Here is a 21,859-nt window from a genome sequence, read left to right on the forward strand (position 1 = left end):
GCTGTGACCACAGAGAGTACATATTGCAACTTTCCTCCCCTGGAACTTGCAAAACTTACAGGAAATCTTCCACACCTACAGAGTAAATCCACTGCCAGAAAAATGAAGTGTAAACACTTTATATTAAATTAGCCAGGTGTTTAAAAAAATAACATTATCCCAATCCAATATTTTCGAATCCTGGCTCACTTTCAAGTCTTACGGTGCATACAGGGGCAGAGGTGTGCCAGGCACGCGCCCTTGTCCCCCCTTTGTAAGGGACATGTTTTGCTTTTTTGATACAAACAATCTGCAAATTAGTACACATGTAAAATAACCCTGGGAGGAAAGCAGACAGTGATCCTATTTTCTTTATCTGGGATTTCCCTCCAAATCTTTACACTGGACAACGATGGACATCAAAGATATAAATCTATTTATCTAAAGATAAATCTTTAATTGGGTCCTAGACTAGACATAGTTTTGAAAGAAGCATCCACGAAAATGAAGAAACAGCAAATATGAAAAAGTGGGAAACGCTAATGTGTCTCAGTTTATAGATGAATGCGTCAATACATGTTTGTGAGACAGTCTATGCAAAAAATCAACGAGCCCTCAAATACTGTCACTTAACCTCAGTCTCTCCCTATGTGGGCCCTGATGTGGCCCCATGTCCCTTGCTTGCCTTCGGGGAGGAGGGACACTATGGCAAGGGGTAACATTCCTCTGCACATACATAGTGTCAAAGATATATGAAAAAACAAACAAAACTACCAGCCTAGAAGCTATGTTGGCAAAATTTAAAGCAACAATTTAGAAACAGCCTACGCCCATTTATGTGCCAGCTTGGCCGCATTTTTAAGGGCCCAAGTCATGTCTGTCTGTCTGTCTACTTAAAAAAAAAATCGTTTTAGAGAGAGTCAAGTGTTTAAAATTTTGAGATGCTTAAGTTCATCTTCTGTTTTGGAGACACAGCATGAGAGAGGAGGCAATGTTCGCCTTAGAGGAAAATGTGGACTGTGGGGTTGGAAAGAAGTGAGTTTATATCCCATTTGCCATTTATTGGCTGTTGTGTGAAAAGGGACTCAGTTATGTGTGTAAGACAGATACTACCACCTTGTGCTAATCAGTGCAAGATTAAATGAGATAAACCATGGAACTGTAGTATTTTTCCTGGGATGTCATAGGTCCTCTGTGAATAGGGTTTCCATAGGTCCTAGGGTTCGCTAGTCCTGCCTCTGCCACCTATCTGCCACTTAGCTGACATGTGCATGGGAGAGTCTCACTCTGTGACCCACCGGCCTCTATCTAATCCCCTGGCCTTATGGGCCACCACCTGCCGGGAAGGGCAAAGGAAGACACTAAGAACCATGTTCCCGATTGATTTCATGTATCAGCATACACACAAGACTTCGCTTCTGGGGGAGAGTTATGTGGCCAAGAAAGAAAAAGAATAGAGAGATGCCAGGGTAGCTCAGTCGGTTGAGTGTCCAACTCTCGATTTCGGCTCAGGTCATGATCTCAGGATCAAGGGATCAAGTCCTGAGTCAGGCTCTGAGCTGAGCCTGGAGCTTGCTTAAGATTCTCTCTCTCTCTCTCTCTCTCTCTCTCTCTCTCTCTCTCTCTCTCTCTCTCTCTCTCTTTCTCTCTCTGCCTTCCTCCCCCTCCCCTCACTTGCTATCTCTCTTAAAAACAAAAACTAAGACAGGATTCAGAAATATTTCAGATTTTAGGGGCGCCTGGGTGGCTCAGTCGGTTGGGCGACTGACTTCGGCTCAGGTCATGATCTCGCAGTCATGAGTTCGAGCCCCGCATCGGGCTCTGTGCTGACAGCTCAGAGCCTGGAGCCTGTTTCAGATTCTGTGTCTCCCTCTCTCTCTGACCCTCCCCTGTTCATGCTCTGTCTCTCTCGGTCTCAAAAATAAATAAACGTTAAAAAAAAAAAAAAAAAAAAAAGAAATATTTCAGATTTTATCTCTGCTTGAACAAATAAAAATATTACAAATTTCAGATTGGCTTGGCATTCTAATTCCAGTTTTTTACTGCTGTTCTTAAATCCCTTTGCTCTGAAATAATCCTCATTTAATGCAAGATGGGCAGTAGCTTACCTAACACATCATCATCTGAAGGTTCGTTGTAGTTTTGGTCACTATTTTGAAGAGTCCTCACTGGGGGATGGGGAGGTTTGGGGAGGGCCAGGGGCAAATTACTTTCTAGAGCCTGCCAAGAAAGCTTCCACAGCATGGAAGTTAAACCTTCAACTTCCATCAGGCAGTAAGCTCTTTTTAGATGAGAAAGAGAATTTTTTCTATGTTTCAAAAAACTTCACAGAGGTCTTCAAAAAAACAAAAAACAAAGAACCAACCTCCTAATACAATTTTCTCCTAAATTACTTTATTCACCTTTTACATGGGTTGGATGAAGATTCTCTATAGCAAAGGTATATACAAGCTCCTTTCAGGAGGGCAATGAGACAATTCCCTGCAAACAGTGAAGAGGTGAAGAAGCATCCTCCTTGTTAATTACCGGGTAAGGTGGGGGTAAGTGATAATAACACAGTGTCGCCAAAGGTTGGGTAGGTATCACCAACTGTCATCAGACAGAGTTACGACTATTCCAAAGGGCTCAACAACTAGTTTCCACTCTCAGGTTCATAGGCTGCGCAAATTTAGGGGCTCTACAGGAACCACTCAGAGGCTCGCTTGGGAGCTAAGTAAAAATAATTGCCATTATGATTTTCCAGGTCAAAGGAATTTCTTCCAGGAGCCACCAGCTAGACCTCTGCGTTGCAACCAAGAACATGTGCAAGCTGTTTGAAAAAAAACATTGGCTTTGTGCACAGGCACCCCGGGCTGGCTTCTCCGCGTGGAGGGAGGGGAAGGACAGCCAGCTGGCTACAGCAGCAGTCAGACTGTCCAGTTCTCACGCCACCTGCACCTCCCTATCTAGAACCTACTGCTCTTGCTTCACAGAAATGATCCCTGGTGCCAGTGCCACAGGGACATTCCTTCATCCTAATCCCACCGGCTCCAGGCCACTGGGATGGGAAGGAGGCTTCCAGGAGTACGCCGATCACCTGCTCCTCGGACCTCCCTGCTCTGGGCCCGTATCAAGGAAGATAATGCACTTGCTCATCCAGCCAGGAAGGGTTTTAGTGAATTCCTGGTGCAGGCACAGTCTGGAGTTCTGAGAAGCGGCTATGAGTTTGTGCTCCAGGTTACTGAAAAGCTGCGGACGGACCATGCTGTATTTCAGGGCACGGTGAAGATTTTACTGAATCACAGCAAGGATACACAAATACCTATACACATAGTAAAACTAAAACCTCTTACCCGCCTGGCCCCTGCTCCAACCACCCTGGCTCCTTTTTTTATTGAAGAAGGCAGACCCTGTCATGACTCTGACCCATGATGCATGCTGTTCCTTCTGCCTGGCTTATGCTTCTTCCCACTCCCAACCTGCCTCTGCAGCATTTAGTGCTGGGGGATTGTCTTCACCTTCAAAGACTTCTTCTCCCCATCACCATCTCTGGGTAAGAGCCCTTCCTGCTGCCCTATCATTTTAAGACACAGCATCCGCTTCATGTCTCTCAAAGCACTGACCACATTCACAATCAAAAACTTATTTTTAATGGTTATTATTATTATTATTTTTTTTGCTGGAGGGAAGAAGGAGGAAGAGTTATTATTTCATGGGTACAGAGTTTCAGTTGTGCAAGACAACAGTTCTGGAGATGCCTGGTGGTGATGGTTGCACAACATTGGGAATGTACTTACTTACTGCCGCTGAAGCATATATTTAAACATGGTTACAATGATAAATTTTGTATGCACAGTACTACAATTAAAAAAACACACACTTAACTATGTTTAATGCTCCTTTCTCCACTGGTGCACAGTGCACTGTGATAGGAATCCTATGTTTTTTCATCACTGTGTTCCCAGGGCCATGTCCAGAGCCTGGTCCATGGTGGCGCAGTATATATTGTGCAGTGTATATTGGTTCCATGAGACATGATATACATACGTGGAGTCAGGTGGTACTTTCACCCTGGACTACTACTTAGGCAAACTTTCCGAAAGCAAAGCCCTTGAAATTTACAGAAGATGTATATGGGGACTTTGTATGTATACTTACATATGCAGATTTTACTGTATTTCCTCTTTGCCTTGAGGAAATTCTTTGTGCCTAGAATCCCAGAGGAACCAGATTCCAAGAAGACCAATAGTCCTTCTAGTATGGTGTGCTTATCTTGCTGATGCGGCTATTCAGGTCCCGTGTCATCTGGGTTTTTTGTTTTGTTTTGTTGGCTTTTAATTAGAATCTACCTCAAATTCTCTTTAGCATTAGACAAAGCATACATTGAAAGCAAATACGTAACAGAAGGGAGTTTCCTGTAGGATAAGTACGTTTTATGTTCTGATGGTGAATTGTTATCAAATAAATAACAATGATGACAAAAGTAATATGAAAAACTACTCTCCTTGACTCTCCTAAAAAGGAGGGAAAATGAGAAAAATCAGAGAAGCCACTTTTGGGAGATGAGGAATAAAATGAAAGATTGTCCTCTGGCCTCATGGCTTGGCTGGTTTTCCCCGAGAATAACCAAAGAATCATCTGATCCAACACCAAACCCCAGCCTTCTTTTAGGTCGTATCTGCTTTTAGGCAAACTAAAACTTAAAAAAAAAAATTTTAATGTTTATTTATTTTTGAGAGAGAGACAGAGGTGAGCAGAAGAGGGGGAGAGAGAGAGGGAGACACGGAATCTGAAGCAGGATCCAGGGTCTGAGCTATCAGCATAGAGCCCAATGCAGGGCTCAAACCCACAAACTGCAAGATCACGACCTGAGCCAAAGTTGGACACTTAATCAATTGAGACACCCAGACACCCCGGCAGACTACAACTTTTTTAATGATAACAATTCTCTCTCTCTGTCTCTGTCTCTTGGCCCTAATAGAAGTAAAAGCTCAAAGTACTAGATGAGAAGAAAAAAAATGAGCATTTGTTATCCGTAATAATAAGTCACCTACCATACGTGGGGGCACTCACTGCTACATGTGCTTGGCATGCGCTGACTTAACGTCCACAACTCTGAGAGGGAGGGCCTATTTTCCCGTCCTCTGAACCATAGTCTCCAGTACAGAGTGAGTGGTTTGCCCGGAGTCACAGAGCTTCGGGAGGCAGAGGCAGAAATTCCAACCTAAGCGACAGGACTCGAGGGTCCGTGCTTCTAACCAGTAAGGTACTGTGCACGTGCACATGACACAGAGTTTTCTACTGTAGTTCTCATAACCTACTTTCATAAGTCATAGAAAGGTATCAGCGATATTTCATTGATGAGGAGACTGAGGACCACAAGAGGCTGTGACTTAACAGGGAGACAGATGATGATAAACAGAATTACTGAATGCCAGGAGCTCAGCTCTCAGACTTGCATGAGTCTCATTTCTGTGCCTTATAGTTCTGTCAGGGTCATTCAGCACCATCCCAAAGGACCAAAAGGCAATGAATTTGACTACATAAAAAAGTGGAAACTTCACTCCTGTGTTTAACCTAGCAATGAAATATTTCTTAATTATTTCTACTTTAAATGGCATAATTCATACAAATTGGTAGAGCACAGAATTCGTACCACTCCAAACACAGTGTTAACAACAATGGCTTAAAAAAAAAATACAAACAGCCCCCCCCTTTTTTTTTCATAAATTCTTCTGGATTAAATATTTGTTCATTTAAAACCTGAGTGCACCTGTCTGGAAGACACCCCAGGTGTTGTTGTACATGTAGATAAGAATTCAAGGTAAAGATTCCTGTCCTAAAAGATACACATCAGGAAGACAAGAATACTTTCGGCTGAGTGGACCACGGGATGGAAGGGTGTGTACGAGGCAGGAGTGCCGGAGAAGGACCTCTCAGAACAGGCAAGGGAGCCCTGGCATTTCAGGGAAGGAGGGGGTGAAGGATAGGCTTCCCGCATATTTCAACAGAAGATTATAACTTGCCATCTTTATTAGTATATAACCAAAAAATTTGAAAAAATGACCTCAGCGATATTTGGCCTTTAAGAAAGATTTTAATCAAACAAAATTAAATTTGTTTAAAACATCACAGGATGAGATCTAGAAAGAGGCTTCTGTCGCTGTCAAAAGTTAATGCCTATGGATCGGCTATTGCTAAAGTTGCTTAAAATGGGCTAATTATTCTCCCACCCACCCCACCCCCCCTTCTCTGTCCTGGCACAAGGAAATTTTAAGCCATCTACAATCCCTCCATTAAATAAAAAATAAACAAACAAACCTCCATTGTAAGAGGCGCCATTGGTGTCTGCCTCCTTGTCTTCCCATCACAAAAGCAGAGGAGTGCTAAAGAACAGACTCGCTGGTCAGTATTTCATGAATTTAAAAAAGTGTAGCATTGCTGCCTGGCCAGACACAGCGAAAAACAAAAACCTCAGTCATTTGTTTAAACAAACTCACAAAAACAAAACCACTTCCTCAACGTACTCCGTGAATTCTAAAAAGGATCGCACGTTTAATACAATTTTTTTAAACTTTAACTTTCACAAATTAAAAGCAGGATGATAAGACCAGACAAATGGACATCGCCCCTCTACCCTGCTTATCTATTTCTGGTTTCATTCAGCTGCCAAAACCACCGACAGCACTTCCTCTCATCCCAACAGGAAAATTTCATGGCTCCTGAAGGTCTGAGTCAGAGCAGAAAGCTCATGAATATTCTGATTTTCTGGAGCTGATGCAAGGAAATCACTATAATTGATGACCAGACACAGAGTTACCTACCAAATGTCTGGTCCCTAGAACTACTCCTCTGAAATAATTTATCAAGTTGGATTTCCATTTTCAAAGTTATTAACAATAACAAGAGTCTGTTTCTGATTTTTAACATGAGGTTTTATCATTCGAGCCCTTCTTCTTTTCAATAAAATCTCTCTATACACTGGGATCTCCATTAATAAACTCCTTTCGGTTTGCCGCATTTTAATGAAGGTGAACAGAAAGTAAACCGAAAAGAACCTTAACTTCCCACACGAAATGGGAAGAAATGAGTGTGCCGAAGATTTACACGAGGCTCCGTACGCAACGGGTGGCAGGAAATTAACAGGGCACGTGCGTCCGTGTGGTGGCGGCGGGGGACGGTGGCACCAACACCTCCCCGCGGTCCGCACGAGCTCCCCAGGCGGTTCTGCTGCGGTCCGGGATCGGACTGGAGCACGTAACTAGATGTCAGCTCGGAACAATGAGACCCTGGTTCAATTTGAGAACGCACGCCCTCCTTCCATATTAATTTTTCTCTTTTGCAAACCTACTTCCATCTTTTATTTTTCTTTTACGTTGTGCACTGCTCACAAGCACATGAGGAACGAACGTGGAGGGACCCATCCAAGTTATTTACTCCGCGAGCCTCCTCCCGCGGCAAAGCGGCAACAATGCCGCGGAAGTCGGAGGGTGAACCACCCTCTTCCCATAACTTTAGGACAGCCGGTTTTCCATCAAAATTCAATTATCGCTAAGGAGAAACCAGGGTTTGTAGTGAAACGGTTTAGAACGGTTTACTTCTTTGCCATAAAATGGATGATCGACCTTCGGGAAACCCAGACCGCCCCCGTCCCGAGGGAGGCAGCGTGGCTCTGGCACCGTGGGATCGACCCCTCGAGACGGAAACCACGTTCCCATAAAGAAACTTGAGCCACCAAAGGGATTAGATGACATGATCGGAAATACATGAGAAATACTTTCTGCATTTTCCGCTATCGGGATTAAGGAATTAGAGGGGGGGAGGGGGCGGGAAATCAGGACGCTTCTGTCTTCCCAAACCCGAATGCCACACCCGGCCGCTCCCTGTTCCATCCACTCTCGCACATGGTGTCCGGAGACCACGTGAGGCGGCGGTGGGCGTGGCCAGAGCGTGGTCACGTGGCCGGCCAGTCCTCCCGCGCGGGCACGCGCCTGCTGAGCCCCGCCTCCCGCCAGCCAGGGCAGAAGCGGGCGGCCACGAGGGGTCTGCGGCGCTGCGGTGGCGGCGGCGCTCCGGGATCCGGTCCGCCCGAGCACGTGCACTAACTTTAACGGATGCACTGGAACTTTTTCCAGCGCTGGGCTTGCGGTCTAGAAATAACACTCAAATAAATGTTCCCTGTCCCCCTCCGTTCAGCCGCCAACTTTAGGACATTCACCAAGGCACTGCAAACACGAAAAGAACCTCAGTACTCGGTAGCATGAATTCTGTGCGGCCACACCTTTAAAAGCCGTACGTATTTTTCATCCAACGTAACTCAGAACCGTCAATTCTACCATCAAAATTCCTGCTTGGTCCGGCAAATGTGAGTCCCCTGGCCGTATCTAATGAGCAGCTACCCACGGTCTGGGGTGTGTGAGGTTCTTTTTTCTTTTCCTAATGGAACGGTTCTATTTCAAGCTCCTAAAATTTAATCCGCAAGGAGTTACAAACATCAGTGAGGGAAAAATGAGGGCCACAGGAATTTAATGTACCGAGTGTGATCTTGCCAGAGTGTGATGATAAAATTACAAACTGGGATGGACTGCAGGATATTTAAAAATGTAGCCATTCACAGTCCTTTCAATTAGATGCGCAAGCTTTTGATAAAATATTGTAGTTGCATATACATACTGTTTCATCCTTTTAAGGTAGAAGTAAAAATATTTTTAAAAATCACATTGGAAGGATCACAATCAGAGAATAAAATAGCCCAATTAAAAAAAAAAACCTCTAAGAGTAAAGAGTAATTTTAATCTTTTCAGGATAAAGAATTCAAAATAATGATTTCTTCACACGCATTGGATTTTGGGCTGCTGAAATTTAATTAAATGGAGGGAGGGGTTCCTCTAAATTGTTTGCCATGTGAGTAATAGTGTATATTCTAAAAGAAGGAAACCGTATCTTGAGCACTCCTTTCAATTATAGCCTAAAATGCTCAGAGATAACATTTCATAGTATTAATTAAAGTTCTTATGGTGGCGTAAGCCTTCCTAACCCATCCAAAACATTCAGGGCTGTGCTCCAGAGACAGTCTTGCAACTGTGTCCTCTCAGTCCTCAAAAGCAAGAGACACCTGCAGCCAGGACCAAGATACTAAGAGGACTTTTTTGGAGGGCGGCTGAGATCTCCCCTCTACTTCACCTCCTCTGAAGGGAAATGATGGCAACGACATCTCAAATAACATTCCTATTTGAGACTTCTCAGGCTTCTGCATATTTTTCTGCTGCATGTCATTCATAATTGTCCTCCCAGAAAAAGTGGAGCTGCCACTGCTATTTAAAAAGTTTTATGTCCCTCATTTTAAAAATACATAGAGTCCTCAGAGTAGAATTCCAATTACTAAGTGTAGAAAACAGAAATAGAAAAATCCACCATTTGGCAAACACCACAGTAATGGGTGTTAAAACTGGGAAGTGAAAGAATAATGAGGAACGGTATGAAGAGGCTAGTCTTAAGTATCTACCTCTGAAGGATGCTTCCTAATTACAAAGGTCAAGATTAACAACGGGTGCACTGGCAGAGACCATCTTAACCAAGTGATCAAAATTAACATCATCAGAAATGAAACCCATGGGCATGATGTGTCTCCAGACAGGATGCACTGGGAAGGGCACAGTGGCACTTCTGTGGTCATCTTGCTAACACTGTATGTTCTTGCTGTCACCTGACTTTCATCACAAGCAAACACCCAGAGAAGGACATTCTGCAAAATAACTGGTCTGTGCTCTTCCAAAGTGTGGAGGTGGCAAGTTACCAAGGAAGACTGAAGAAAACAACCTGGGTTTGAGGAAACAGAACAGACGCGACCACAAATGTGAGGCGGGATCCTCTACTGGATAGAAGACCAGACGGGAAAACTGGTGGGATCTGAATCCAGTCTGGAGCTTCGTAGTACCGCGTCACGGTGATATGATGGTTTTGATAAGCCTCAATTGGTTATATAAGGTGCTGACGTTTGGGGAAGTTGGGTGAAGGGTGTTCAGAAACTTGTACTTTCTGTAACTATTTTTTTTTGTAAGTCTGAAATTATTTCAAATTTAAACGTTCAAAAGTAAATGTTCCTAAAAAGTTCATCAAGGAAAAGAAAACAACTACAGCATAGTCAATCAACTGTATGGACAGAGAAACTCTTGAGCTATAAGGATACATGCCAATCAACCATTGGGAACTCCAAAATCTCACTTTGAATGAGACTTAACTTCGTGTGCTTCCCCACTTGGACCAGAGTTGCTAACACCCTGCCATCCCAGACAAAGGCCCCGAAAGTGTTTTGCAAATAAGATAAACCCCTAATTTGGAGATGAGGCAAATGCCTACTTTTTATAGATGATTCCGAGAGCAGTATTGTTGCTCCCAGCTAAGGAGGCCGGTAGAGAACGGGGTGTACATGTTGAGGACCGTAGCCTTTCTGACATATTGCCTAACAGTTCATTTATCTTTGGAGTATCCTCCAGTGGGGTGGGAGTAGGAAGTAAGATGGTTGAGGAATGCAAAAAGCAGCAACAAAATGGACACCAGTAAACTGCATACGACTTCTTCTAGATCCTTCTCACAACTCGGTCTTTTTGCTTTAAAGGTACTGAGAAATGTATTTTTTTTCTGAACTGGACATATACTCTGTCATCTGCTATAGACGATATGGGCTTCTGCTTTCTTTGTGTTATGCAGAAAAGAGATCAGATTCCTTCAGCAGCAGAATCTTCACTCCATTGGCAGCAATTTCCCAGCCCTGCAAGCCCTACAGTTTCCTGATCCACCACTATGTGGTAGCGAAGGCAATAAAAAGAGTCTGTCGGGGCTGCACTAAAATCTCATCTGAAAAGCTTGATCTACTTTTTTTTTTTTTTTTTCTCTCCCAGATACTGGTCTCAAACGAAAGGATCCTCATCGGGGAATAATAGAAAATTGAGGCCAGAAATGAATGCGCGACAGCAACCATTTTTGCTCTGGTGTTCCCAGCATCACAGGGTGTGTGATAGGAGATGAGAAATTTGCTGTCAACCCTTGCGGCTACCTGTCCACTCAGAAGCAATAATCCCGAAAGGCAAGGGAGTGAAGTGCCACTGGATTAAGCCCTTGCTTTCACACCAAGAATGTGCTGACTGGATCCGTACAAACTCCTTTCTATGGACAGGAGATCTAGGCTCCAAGACCGGCCTGACTTATCCAATAGAGGGGGCCCTCGGGTGGCAGCCGGCTTCGCTCTAAGATCTCGGCTCTGTTATACCTCATTGCCTCCCAAAGGGAAATCAAGTTCGCTTACAAAGCCTTCAGCAATGAGAGGTGTCCAGTGGAATGGAGGCTGGAAAGGTGGTAGCCCCTAGAAGGAGGGCCTGCTGGAGAGACCCTTAATAGGACAACGGAAAGGTGCAGGAGCATTGGAAGTGGAACGCATAGAGGAGTCTTGCCTGGCAGGGTTGGCGTGGGCCTAGGACGAAGACCAGGAGTGGGAGATGACAGCAGGGGAGGGAGAACCCATACCAGGCGGGAGTAGAAAAGCCCCTTCAGGCATAGCTATCTGAAAGTGAAATACAAGGGGACCCTTGTAAAATACTATGTCATGAAACTAGGTGCTGAGGGCTGGTCCGGGATACAGAAGGGGGGATTGCATGCCTTTTGAAAATGTTTTTTGACCACTACAATTGCTCCCATGTGGATAAACGTGTTCCATTAATTTTAATTATTCCAGCACCTGTCATATTACTAGAGAAACAGAGACATGGATGCAGAGAGAGAAGTAAAAGAAAAAAAAAAAAAAAACAAACACGATCATGTGAAGGGAAAACACTTCTCACAGATGGATACCACACCCTTCCGGAACGCAACTATCCAGCAAAAACACGTTTGTGGGGGTCCACAGCCAAGGACCAGAAAGAAGCTAGATCTTACAGCCTACTTACTGTTACACATAATTCTCTCTCTCTCTCTCTCTCTCTTTAGGATTTGTTTTATTTTTAGAGAGAGCGAGCAGGGGAGAGGGGCAGAGGGAGAGAGAGAGAATCTTAAGCAGGCTCCATGCTCAGCACGGAGCCCGATGTGGGGCTCAATCCCAGGACCCTGGGATCACGACCTGAGCCAAAATCAAGAATCAGGTGGTCAACCGATTGAGCCACCCAGGCGCCCCGTCTTATATATAATTCTAGCAAGCTTAGAAATCTGTTTTCAGAGTACCCACAGCAAAGAGGAAGCAGCAAATAATGACCTACAGAGAGGCTGATGGAGCTTCCTTGTCGTACTGCAGTAAGTCTGTTAAACAGAAATGGGGACATAAAAATGATAAAGCCAAACCATAAGAACACAATAAACACAAGAAATCTTCAGTATACGGCAAACTGCCTCCCACTACGCCTTAAGGCTATCACCATATTATGCATAATACAACAATATATGTTCACTGATGTCCCCAAGTTGTCCAGAAATGATTAAATTATATTCACAAGAGTAAGAAGGAAAGAAGTACATAGTTTATGTTGGAAAGATTTCCCGCATGATAGCGTACGAAAGCTGGTGTGGTAGTCTCGGCTATCCCTATGGCTTTGATGGTACTTCCCTGTCTCTTCATGCTTTCATTGGACAGACTGTTGATTGAGCACATTGGAGAAATGGCTCTGAGAGGCAAGGTTCCTGCTGTCAATGGAGTTCACAGTCTCACCTGCTCAGGACCCATAGGTCTACCTGGAGAGCCTGCACCAGTGTTTGGACTTTTGTGGTCAGTGCTAGGAACTGGGTCTGAAAGAAGTTTTAACCTGGTTTTGGATCTGAGCAAACGAAATTGGCCCGAGGCTTTGATCAAACAGTTAGGAATCAGGGAGTAGTCAACACCTGAAGAATCAGTACCCATGACCAAGGCATGCGACTTTGCCTGCACAAAAATGTAACAATATGAAAGGACCGCGGAACTACACTTCCTGAATTTGCCGACTCTTTCTCCTTGTTGAGGAAATTAATTCTGACACTCATACATTCTTATATTTAGGCTATAACATCCTATAGCTGAATCACTTTATGGTTAATCAACGCATGTAAGAATGGGATGTGTATATTCATTTAAGGAAAAACCTTAGAGATCTTGATATTGTTTGAAAAATCTACCTGATTACAAAAGCCACAACTTCATCAGAAAACCCAGACACAATAAAATGACTTTTCATTTTCTTATTGTTTTAGGAACCCACAAATTTCTTTCCCCTCTTGAGGGCAAACCTTAAAAACTGGAAATCTTTGTTTTCATGAGCTCTTTCTTGGGAGAAAACATGTAACCAAAAATTTGCTCTTCTGGGTGCAAAGCCTACAGACGGAGTACAGCAAAGGAAAGCATATATTTAAACATTTTTTTAAATGTGTTTATTTATTTTTGAGACAGAGAGAGACAGAGCATGAGGAGGGGAGGGGCAGAGAGAAAGGGGGACACAGAATCCAAAGCAGGCTCCAGGCTCTGAGCTGTCAGCACAGAGCCCAACACGGGGCTCGAACCCACAGACTGTGAGATCATGACCTGAGCCGAAGTCGGACGCTCAACCGACTGAGCCACCCAGGCGCCCCAGGAAAGCATACATTTTAAAATTGGGCATGTCTTGGTTCAAATCCAGTCTCTTCTACCTACCAGGTGTGTGTGACAATGGACAACTGATTTTTTCCAGGCCTCTACTTGCTTAACAGTAAAACAATGTCAGGAGAATCCACCCCACTGGCTATTGTAAAAACTAAATGAAATGTGCCTGAGCAGTTGTAGAGTAAGCTCTCAGTACATCGCTCATTACAATGCAGGTGAATGCACTAAATTTTCACACAGCCTCCATATCCCTGCACTTTGCAGACTGGAATGATAGCACAGGGTAGCTCACACTGGAGGTGCTTCTAGGTTGGACATGAGCGGCTGCTTTTTCCTTGGAAGAGAGGCTCACCTTCCCCTAAGGCTGGGCTTCCTAGTAAGCTTGAGGTTACCAAGGAACAACAACAAAATAAAAGGGCAGAAGGAAGGCAGGAGTCTGCCCTTGAGAGGGGCTTGCTTGCCATTTTTTCCTTAAGAAACGGGTGAGCCACTCCATGGCGTGTTCAAACACCTTCTAGCATAGCTGGTCCCAGATGTCAGATGGGGTTTGGAAAGAGGAAGTTTCAACATCGAGTGCTTTGGCAGACACTCACGAGTTATTCAAAATAAGCTCTACGATGCTGATGGGTTAAGATGGAGTGAGAGATTTCTCCATGGCAGGCCCAGACCTAAGTGCTGTACTGGTTTGCTGCGCTGGTGTGTGGGGAACCGAGGGCCCTCTGAGGGCCTCGCCCATGTTTATCAGCATCCTGAAAGGCAGTCTCTGCCTCTGAACCCCACCATGCTCTGGGCCTTTATATCTCCATTCAATGGCTGAGATCGTCCTTGCGTACTTGGGTGGATTGATGTTATTTCTAAAGCATGCAATTCATTTCAAGAGGGGAGAGGAAGGATTAAGTTGGAAATATTTTTGTATTGAGAAGAAAAATTAAATGTAAGTGGAAATGTTTTCATGAAAATGTTTTTATATTTCAACATTTCCCCGAAGCACTCTGATCTCAATATAACACAGGACTGTGCTAGATTAGAAGGAATGAAGACAAAATGAATTTAAATAAAATTGAAACTGACCAGCCAGGCTTTATTCTCCCAACCTGATGAAAACAACAAAGCAGGGGGAACAAAAACCCCACAGATGAACCAAAAGAAGAAATGAAAATAAACTCCAATAAAATTTTAAACCTGAATGAGAGTTTCAATTTGGTTTCAAAATTTCTAAAATCTACCTTATTTTCACAAAAGCTTTTGAATGTCCATGCATCAACAGCCACTTGATAGAACCCCAAAGACCTTGACTGCTTTCTCTCAGCCAAGAAACCCACTGGTATTCAGTTATAGAATATGACTTGCTTGTTTTATAGTTCCTAGGTTATTAGGAGTATTTAGGTCATTAAGGCTCACAGCCCAGAAAATGTGTGCAGTTAGGCAGCTGGTCTAACTGATTGTGTTGCATTTTATAAAAATGTGCATGCCCCCTTTATTTGCCGTAAATATGATGGGAAAAATGAAATGTACAGGTCTTAGTTATCCTTAATCAAAATAAATACATACTTCAGGAGGAAAGAGTTTTGTCAGTTAATCTTCTGTCTGGATCTGTAGCGTCTAGTGGCCACAAGCCACAAGCGGCTATTCAAATATTTAAACTAATTAAAAATTAAATAAAATCTGAAATTCATCTCTCCGTCCCACTAGCCACATTTGGGGTGCTCTATTGCCACACGTGGCTAAGCAGCGACCTTACCGGACAGGTAAGATCTAAAACATCTGAATCATCACATAAAATTCTACAGGACAGCTCTGGTCTAGATGAAGAACAGAGGTGTGAGCTTTGGGTATTTACATTTATTTTCGACGACATACACAACATGGTTTACCTGAATTTGGGGTGGCTTCTTTAAACCCTTGTCCACTGGCACACAACCACTTTCCCTAAGCCACTTCAACGCACAAGCCAAGGAAAACCCAACATATAGTCTCTCCTCTGAATCATCTCCAGCTTAGTTTCAATTATAAAACTGCTCTCTTCCCAAATAACAGAACCTCTCACTCAAAAAATGAACAGCCTACTGCCTATAGAGAAAGGAGGTATTTGCAGGCAAATGGACAAATCATTATTTTTAGTTGGAAAGACCTTCCCAAGATACATTTAAATATTAACGCACATAGCAGGTGTTAAATATTAAAACACACAGCAGGCTTCCCCCTATATGGCCATCATCATACTTCTATTTATTTAACGTCTACATTCCCTGTCCAAGTGTCAGCCCGAGCTGAGCAGAAAGCAAGTGTTCTGTTTGCTGTTGTACACCCATTACAAGCACAGTGCCTGGGACAAAACAGATGCTCAGATTTTTGTGGAATGATTGAATGAAACTTAAGAAGAATGGTATTTTGCTAAAGAACAGCAAACATCCTTTTAGAGCCTGGATCCAATTCTTTTATATTTGGACAGCAATCCACCCTTTATTTTCAGATGCAAACTTAAAATAACTCAGCAGACTGATTCATGCAAGCATGCGTGCTACGGTTCAATATTTTCCATACTCAGCAATGGCTCCTTCTAAAAGGCACAGCAAAAGGCATAGCATGAAGCAGTTCACATATGCGTTCTCATCTGCCCCTCACTCTGATACCTTCTATGCTGCGAGGAGGAGGGAATCAAGGCTGAGGGAAATTAAGGGACCTGTCCAAGGTCACAAAGGTATAGACATCTAGTTGGAAAGCCTCCCCAGGTGACGAAAATAGATCATGCCCGTCATAATGCCTGCTTGTACAATTCCTGCTTGGGTCGGGAAATCTACAGTGGTCCCGGGGCACTCTTTCAAGGAAGGGAATGGCTCTGTATCTTTGCACCCCCAGAGTTTAGCAGAGCACCTGCCCTGTAGGCATCCGCAAATGTTTGCTGAAAAAAAGCTTAACAGTCCTAATGGTTCAAGGGTACCCATGACTGGGGTCACAGGAAGGGGGGCAGAGCTGCGCACACCCCATCTCTCACCCATGGTGACAGTGGGGAATCACAGTGACCCTGCCCCCTATACGGCAGCTTCATGCTTTGGCCTCTGTGGCCATCCTGCATCAGGGGCCAGCTTGCTTCTGCAGGCCGACCAGCTGCACGGCATTGGAAGGAGCTGGCCGTACGTCAAATGTTATCATTTTTCTCACTGCTCTGAACTCCTACCCAATAACCCTGTTATTTTAAAAACACACTTGATTATGAATCAGTCGGGATCCATCAGGCCCCAGGTGTTGGTCACACAACTCAGGGGCTCAGATTTTCTTGTTTGGCTCCAATTCCCTCAAGGCGGAAGTTCTAGAAGTCTGACCTAGAAGCATTCATTTTCATAAAAAATCACTATTGATAAAGGAGCAAGTTCTGAAATTTACACACACAAAGAGCAATTTTTTAAAAGAGGTATTTACTGAGGGTTTGCCGGATGGGACACAAAGGAGCGGAAGTATAACAAAAGGTGCCTGTCCTGACAGAAGTAAGATAAATGAACATTAATGGGATTCGCTAATAAGTGATTGTGCATAATTCTCAGTTAATCTCTCACTGGTCCTGTAAAGTTGGTGAAATGTCTATCTATGGCTGATAAAAACAAAGAACAACAACGCTTATGGGAACTCACACTTACTAAGTGCCTACTAGGCGCAAACTCAGTGCCAAGCACAGTTAATCCTCATGGCTCCCCCACGGGAAAGGCAGTATCACCCCCTTCTACAGATGAGGAAAGACAGGCTCAGAGGGTCAGTCATGTGTTGGAGGTGCCAGTGTGTCTGGCTCAACAGCCCAGAGCACCATTATATAATAGTGCCTCTCCCCGGGACTGGGAGACACCTGGAAAGTAAAAGGTGAACATGAGATCGACAAGGACACCACAAGAATGCATCCATGTCCCATTAAGTGGGGGAGAACATGACTCACAAGAAAAGAAGGTGAGGAACAAGTGCAGTGGGGGTAGCTTCATGAGGGACAGTGTGAAGTTGGTTCTAGAAGATGGAGCCATTTGGAACTGGGGAGGCCAGGGAAGTAAGTCCACGGGTGCTGTGGTCACAGGAGCACTGAGCACTCTGGCAGGTGGCAGACAGGCACTTGTCGGGGTTGGGGGCCTGAGGGCAAAGCCAGGCTAAAGGACAGAGGGCTCAAAGCCCAGTCATGTGGGAAAGAAAGGGGGAACCTGACACTGGGGTGGGGATTAAAGCAGGATTTCAGGAGATTCCCCAGGTCATTCAAAACGAGTCTCAAGTCACTGAGGAGCTGAACGACCAGGGCCCTTCTGCTTCCCCTGCTTATTTGAATGCGAGAAAGCCACTTGGCTCCCAGACCGGCCTGCCCTGGCATTCTCCAGCAGGGAAACATGCTTTGGTTATTCAGACGTGACTTACTGGCACGTAGAGGCTTGTTGGCATGGAAAAATGAACAGGCTGACCTGGCCAGAAAAGAGCAGGTGACGCAAAAACCCAGCAAAAGATGAGCTTGCTGGGCCACGCTGAAAAGCAGGAGGCTCATGTGAGGGGCCACAGAGGAAAGAACCAGGAGATGATTTACCGGAGGGGGTGGGGGAGCCAGGACCTTGGGGACCTCCGGGGCCAAGCAGAGAGGCAGGCGTACTTCTTAAGGTATCTCCTTTGGTCCTTACAGGATGGCACAGACACGCTATTCCCAGCTCGTGCAGGGGGACACTGAGGCTCACAGATGTGAAATTGCCCAGCTGAGCTAATGGGGGCTCGGAGCCAGAGCAGACATCCCCACGGCACCCGCGGCGGCTTTCTGCCTTCAATCAGTTGCTAAGTTGGTAGCTCACAAGGTGCTGTGATGATGCTGCCAGGAACGTCATGGCCCTGAGGCCGAACGCTGCCCAGCTCTGGCCCTCTCCCTCACCTGCCCTCACCCCTTGACTCACAGAAGCTCTTTCTGTCAAATCGTGAAGTGACAGTTGAACCCATTCTAACAAAAACACAAGGATATACATAAACTTGATCATCTTGGAAAAATACTCCTAGCAGGGCAAAGAGTACAAATGGATGACTGGAGGAGGAAAAGGAGAGAGGAGAGGGGGAGAGGGGGGGAGAGAGAGGGGGAGGGGGGAGAGATAGCGAGAGAGAGAGAGAGAGAGAGAGAGAGAGAGAGAGAGAGAGAGAGAGAAATCCAAATCAGATGTGGTGGCTAATTTGAAATAGGACATGTTTCCTGGGGCTTAAGTAGGTCTGGAAGGTGCTCTTGCAAATCCTGGCCACCACGTGCCATTCCTTACATTTATACTTGCAATGTATCTTTTCAACCCTTTTCCTTCCCTGGAAGCACCTCTAATGCCCAAGACTGAAAAAGTACACAGGCTGCAAGGCTGAGATGGGCCCCAGACTCCATTCTTCCCCCATGGCTGCAGCTCGAGAGTATGTTGCTACAATTCCTATAATCCAAAACCCAATGCTTTCTCTCTCTGTGGCTGTGATTCAGAACACGAAGGAGGCCTAACCTCCACTCAGCAAACCAGAACCTCAAAATCGCTTTTTTGTTGAACAAGGCTTATCAGAGAATATCCCAAACCAGCCACCTTCATAGATAACTTTTCCTTTCCTTTAAAAAGAAAAGCTAAATCAGACTGGATGTTATATGGAATAGCAGCTCCTAGAATGGGCATTTTTGAACCGAATGCCACATGCTGTATTTTGCCATTTTGACTGCGCTTCCTGCCTGGAGCCTGTGTAACAGAACAGAGGAGCCTCAGACACTGGAGCTGCTCCAGGCCACGCAAACTCCGCTCCGCATCTTCCAGGCAGCCCTGTCGCAAATAATTCATGTCCACTACGCCCCTATCACACTGAATACAACCACATTGTGCAGCTGGAAATGGGAAACCTGATTCAGATCACAGAAGAAGGTACAAAAACAGTTCAACACAATGCTGTCCCTTTTTTGAGGGGTGGGGTGTACCTATCTCAAATCCACCCGTCAGTAAAGGATTCAAGACCCATCTTGGAAGAAAACGCAGAATTAAAAGAGCATTCCATGTGTCCAAAAGCAGCAGCAACAACAAAAAAACCCACCCAGTCCTTCCAGAGCAGCGCCTGCCTGGGCTGCAGCGTTCCTAACCAAAATCCATCTAGCCCTTGCATGCAATTTAAAAAGGAAGCAGGATCTCCGCAGAAAATGGTGCATGTTGACAAAGCATGACTTGTCCCACATGGGCAAGAATAAAAGGAAAACAAGACTGATCACAACCCAGCTTCCTTTACTCTCCGGACCAGAGGGTGGAAAAGAAAAAGGCCAGAATAAGGGCAGGGAGGCGATGGCAATGGAGCACGGGGGCCGGGAAGATGCTTCTGCCCTACGGGATTTTGGTAAACAGCAGCCTGTAATGGCCACTGTTAGAGAGAAGGGAAAACAGACATGGAGGGAAACGTGTTTACAACTGCAGCGGCGGCGGGCGGGAGGCAGAGGGAGGGGGGGAGGGATTCCCCGACTCTGCGCTCAGCCCGCTCCGCTCCAGCGGGGCCCCAGGGCTGGGTAGTGCTTCGAAGCCCCCACCCCCCGCTTTATTGGGGGGGGCCCACAGCTTGTTTATGGGGAAGGTTACTCCTCCTCCGCTCTGGTGATCGCGTCCCTAATACTCCTGCTGCATCCTTGCGGGATGCCCGCTTGACTGACAGCTGCTCCAGCCAGTCGCTGCCTGGGCCCCGCAGAAAGGTGGACTTTCCCAACGAGCTGATTGGACGGCGGGGAGGGCGGGCCCTCGTGATTGGCGTGCTACTCGGAGTAGAAAGTAGTAAACAACCTTGGTCCACCGCGACGGGGAGGGCGCAGGATGCCAGCTCGCTCGCCCTCGCCCCGGAGCTGGGGGTAGCACCCGAGACAAAAGGAACCCGCAGCGGGGAGGCGATGAGGAGCTGCCCAGTAAAGCAAACGCGAGTGGGCGTCCTTTAGAGCCCCTGGGCGAGATCTGCTGACTTGCAGCTTCACATCATTTTTGTTCTGTGCAAAACCGTAAAGGTTTTGTTGCCACGATTCTTACTCCTCTTCTTCTTTGGGTTTAAAAACTCTCCAAAGGGAGTGAGAGCCAATGCAGTGGACCCTCCTTCCTGCCAGCTGCACCCCTCCTCCACCTTCAGTTTCTAGTTCTGGCTTTTCTGAAGTTGATTTCAATACCTGTACTAAAAACTGTTTCCTTACACGATACGCTGTTAATGGCACAGAGGTGAATCAGATGCCCTGTTAGACCTATTCATCCCAAGTTTCTCAAGCTCCGATCTCACTCGGAGGTGCCTGTGTTCCGCAGCATATATAAAAAGAAAACTTGAGACGATGGCATTAAGCTCACTTGCCAAGAAATAAACGGTTAACTCGCATTTTCCATAGAGGGTGTAGTTCACCCAGGATACTGCAGTCGAAGGTAATTCCGCCTCTGGTTTGACTTGAATCACAATCCATTCCTCATTCTGGCCTCCCGGTTTTCAGGACCCTAGCGAGAAAATCCGCAGCTTCCAGCATGGAGGCTCTGCTCTCGAATGAGGCGGCTCCTGGGGCTGCCCCGGGAGGTGCATAATCACCTCAGAGGTCTACACAACCTCCAAAAGAGAGATTCCAGAGAGGCCCCTCCCTGTGCTGATGGAGGGCAGGGGAGGCCAGAGAAGGGGACCAGGAAGCTGGACCCAGGAGGGATCTCCACTTCACTTGTTTCCCCACTGAATCTACACTGATGATAAGCTAGGCTCTCACTGGTGGCCAGATGGTCCAAGTTTAAAACAAAAAAAAAGGTACAAAAGACTCCCTGCAGGACAGAGCTTAGGGTAAACTGGCCACCTTGGGGGGGGGTCCTCTTCATCACTCCCAAAGCGCACACTCTCCACCAGGCTGTGGTGTCTGCCTGCTCCAACCAAGCCTCACTCCAAGCACTCCTAAGGAAACCTCTCAGCCCCTCCAGTCACCACACCCACCCGTAAAAAGCCTGCAGAATGGAGTTATCCCCCTTTGGCCCTTCCAGCCTGGCCCCAGCGCCTAGGCATGCAGCCGCCTTCCTTTCAAGCACCCCTCCCTCCAGCCACTCTGTTCCTGTCACAGGTCCCTGAGCCAGCCACACACACCCTTCCCTCAGACTGTGCCTTCTGCTTTCTAGGCCTTACCCCTGCCTGCCCGGGAGAGGCCACTGTTCTCCATCGCTTTCCCTGGCCCTGCGGAACTGCTTGGAAATCGGTCGCCTTTCTGTCAGTGCCACTGTCAGAGCTTCCAGTCCACCTTGGCAGACCCCGCGCGTCCTGAAGGCAAGGGCAATCTGGGTCATATTTTGATCTGTGCACCTCCTGGAGATA

At 45.8% G+C, this 21,859-nt stretch overlaps 1 protein-coding gene and 1 long non-coding RNA gene across 3 annotated transcripts in view; one reads left to right on the top strand and one right to left on the bottom strand.

Moving 5' to 3' along the window:
• The window catches only part of IGF1R (insulin like growth factor 1 receptor), a 303,326-nt gene that overhangs the window by 85,824 nt on the left and 195,643 nt on the right, over positions 1-21,859 (bottom strand). The window lies entirely within an intron of this gene.
• Positions 7,984-14,739, top strand: LOC131516118 (uncharacterized). The gene is made up of 2 exons (XR_009263904.1): positions 7,984-8,323; positions 10,860-14,739. It is a non-coding gene; the product is annotated as an uncharacterized LOC131516118 (long non-coding RNA).

This window comes from Neofelis nebulosa, chromosome 7 (assembly GCF_028018385.1).
Source record: "Neofelis nebulosa isolate mNeoNeb1 chromosome 7, mNeoNeb1.pri, whole genome shotgun sequence".
NCBI classification, from domain to species: domain Eukaryota; kingdom Metazoa; phylum Chordata; class Mammalia; order Carnivora; family Felidae; genus Neofelis; species Neofelis nebulosa.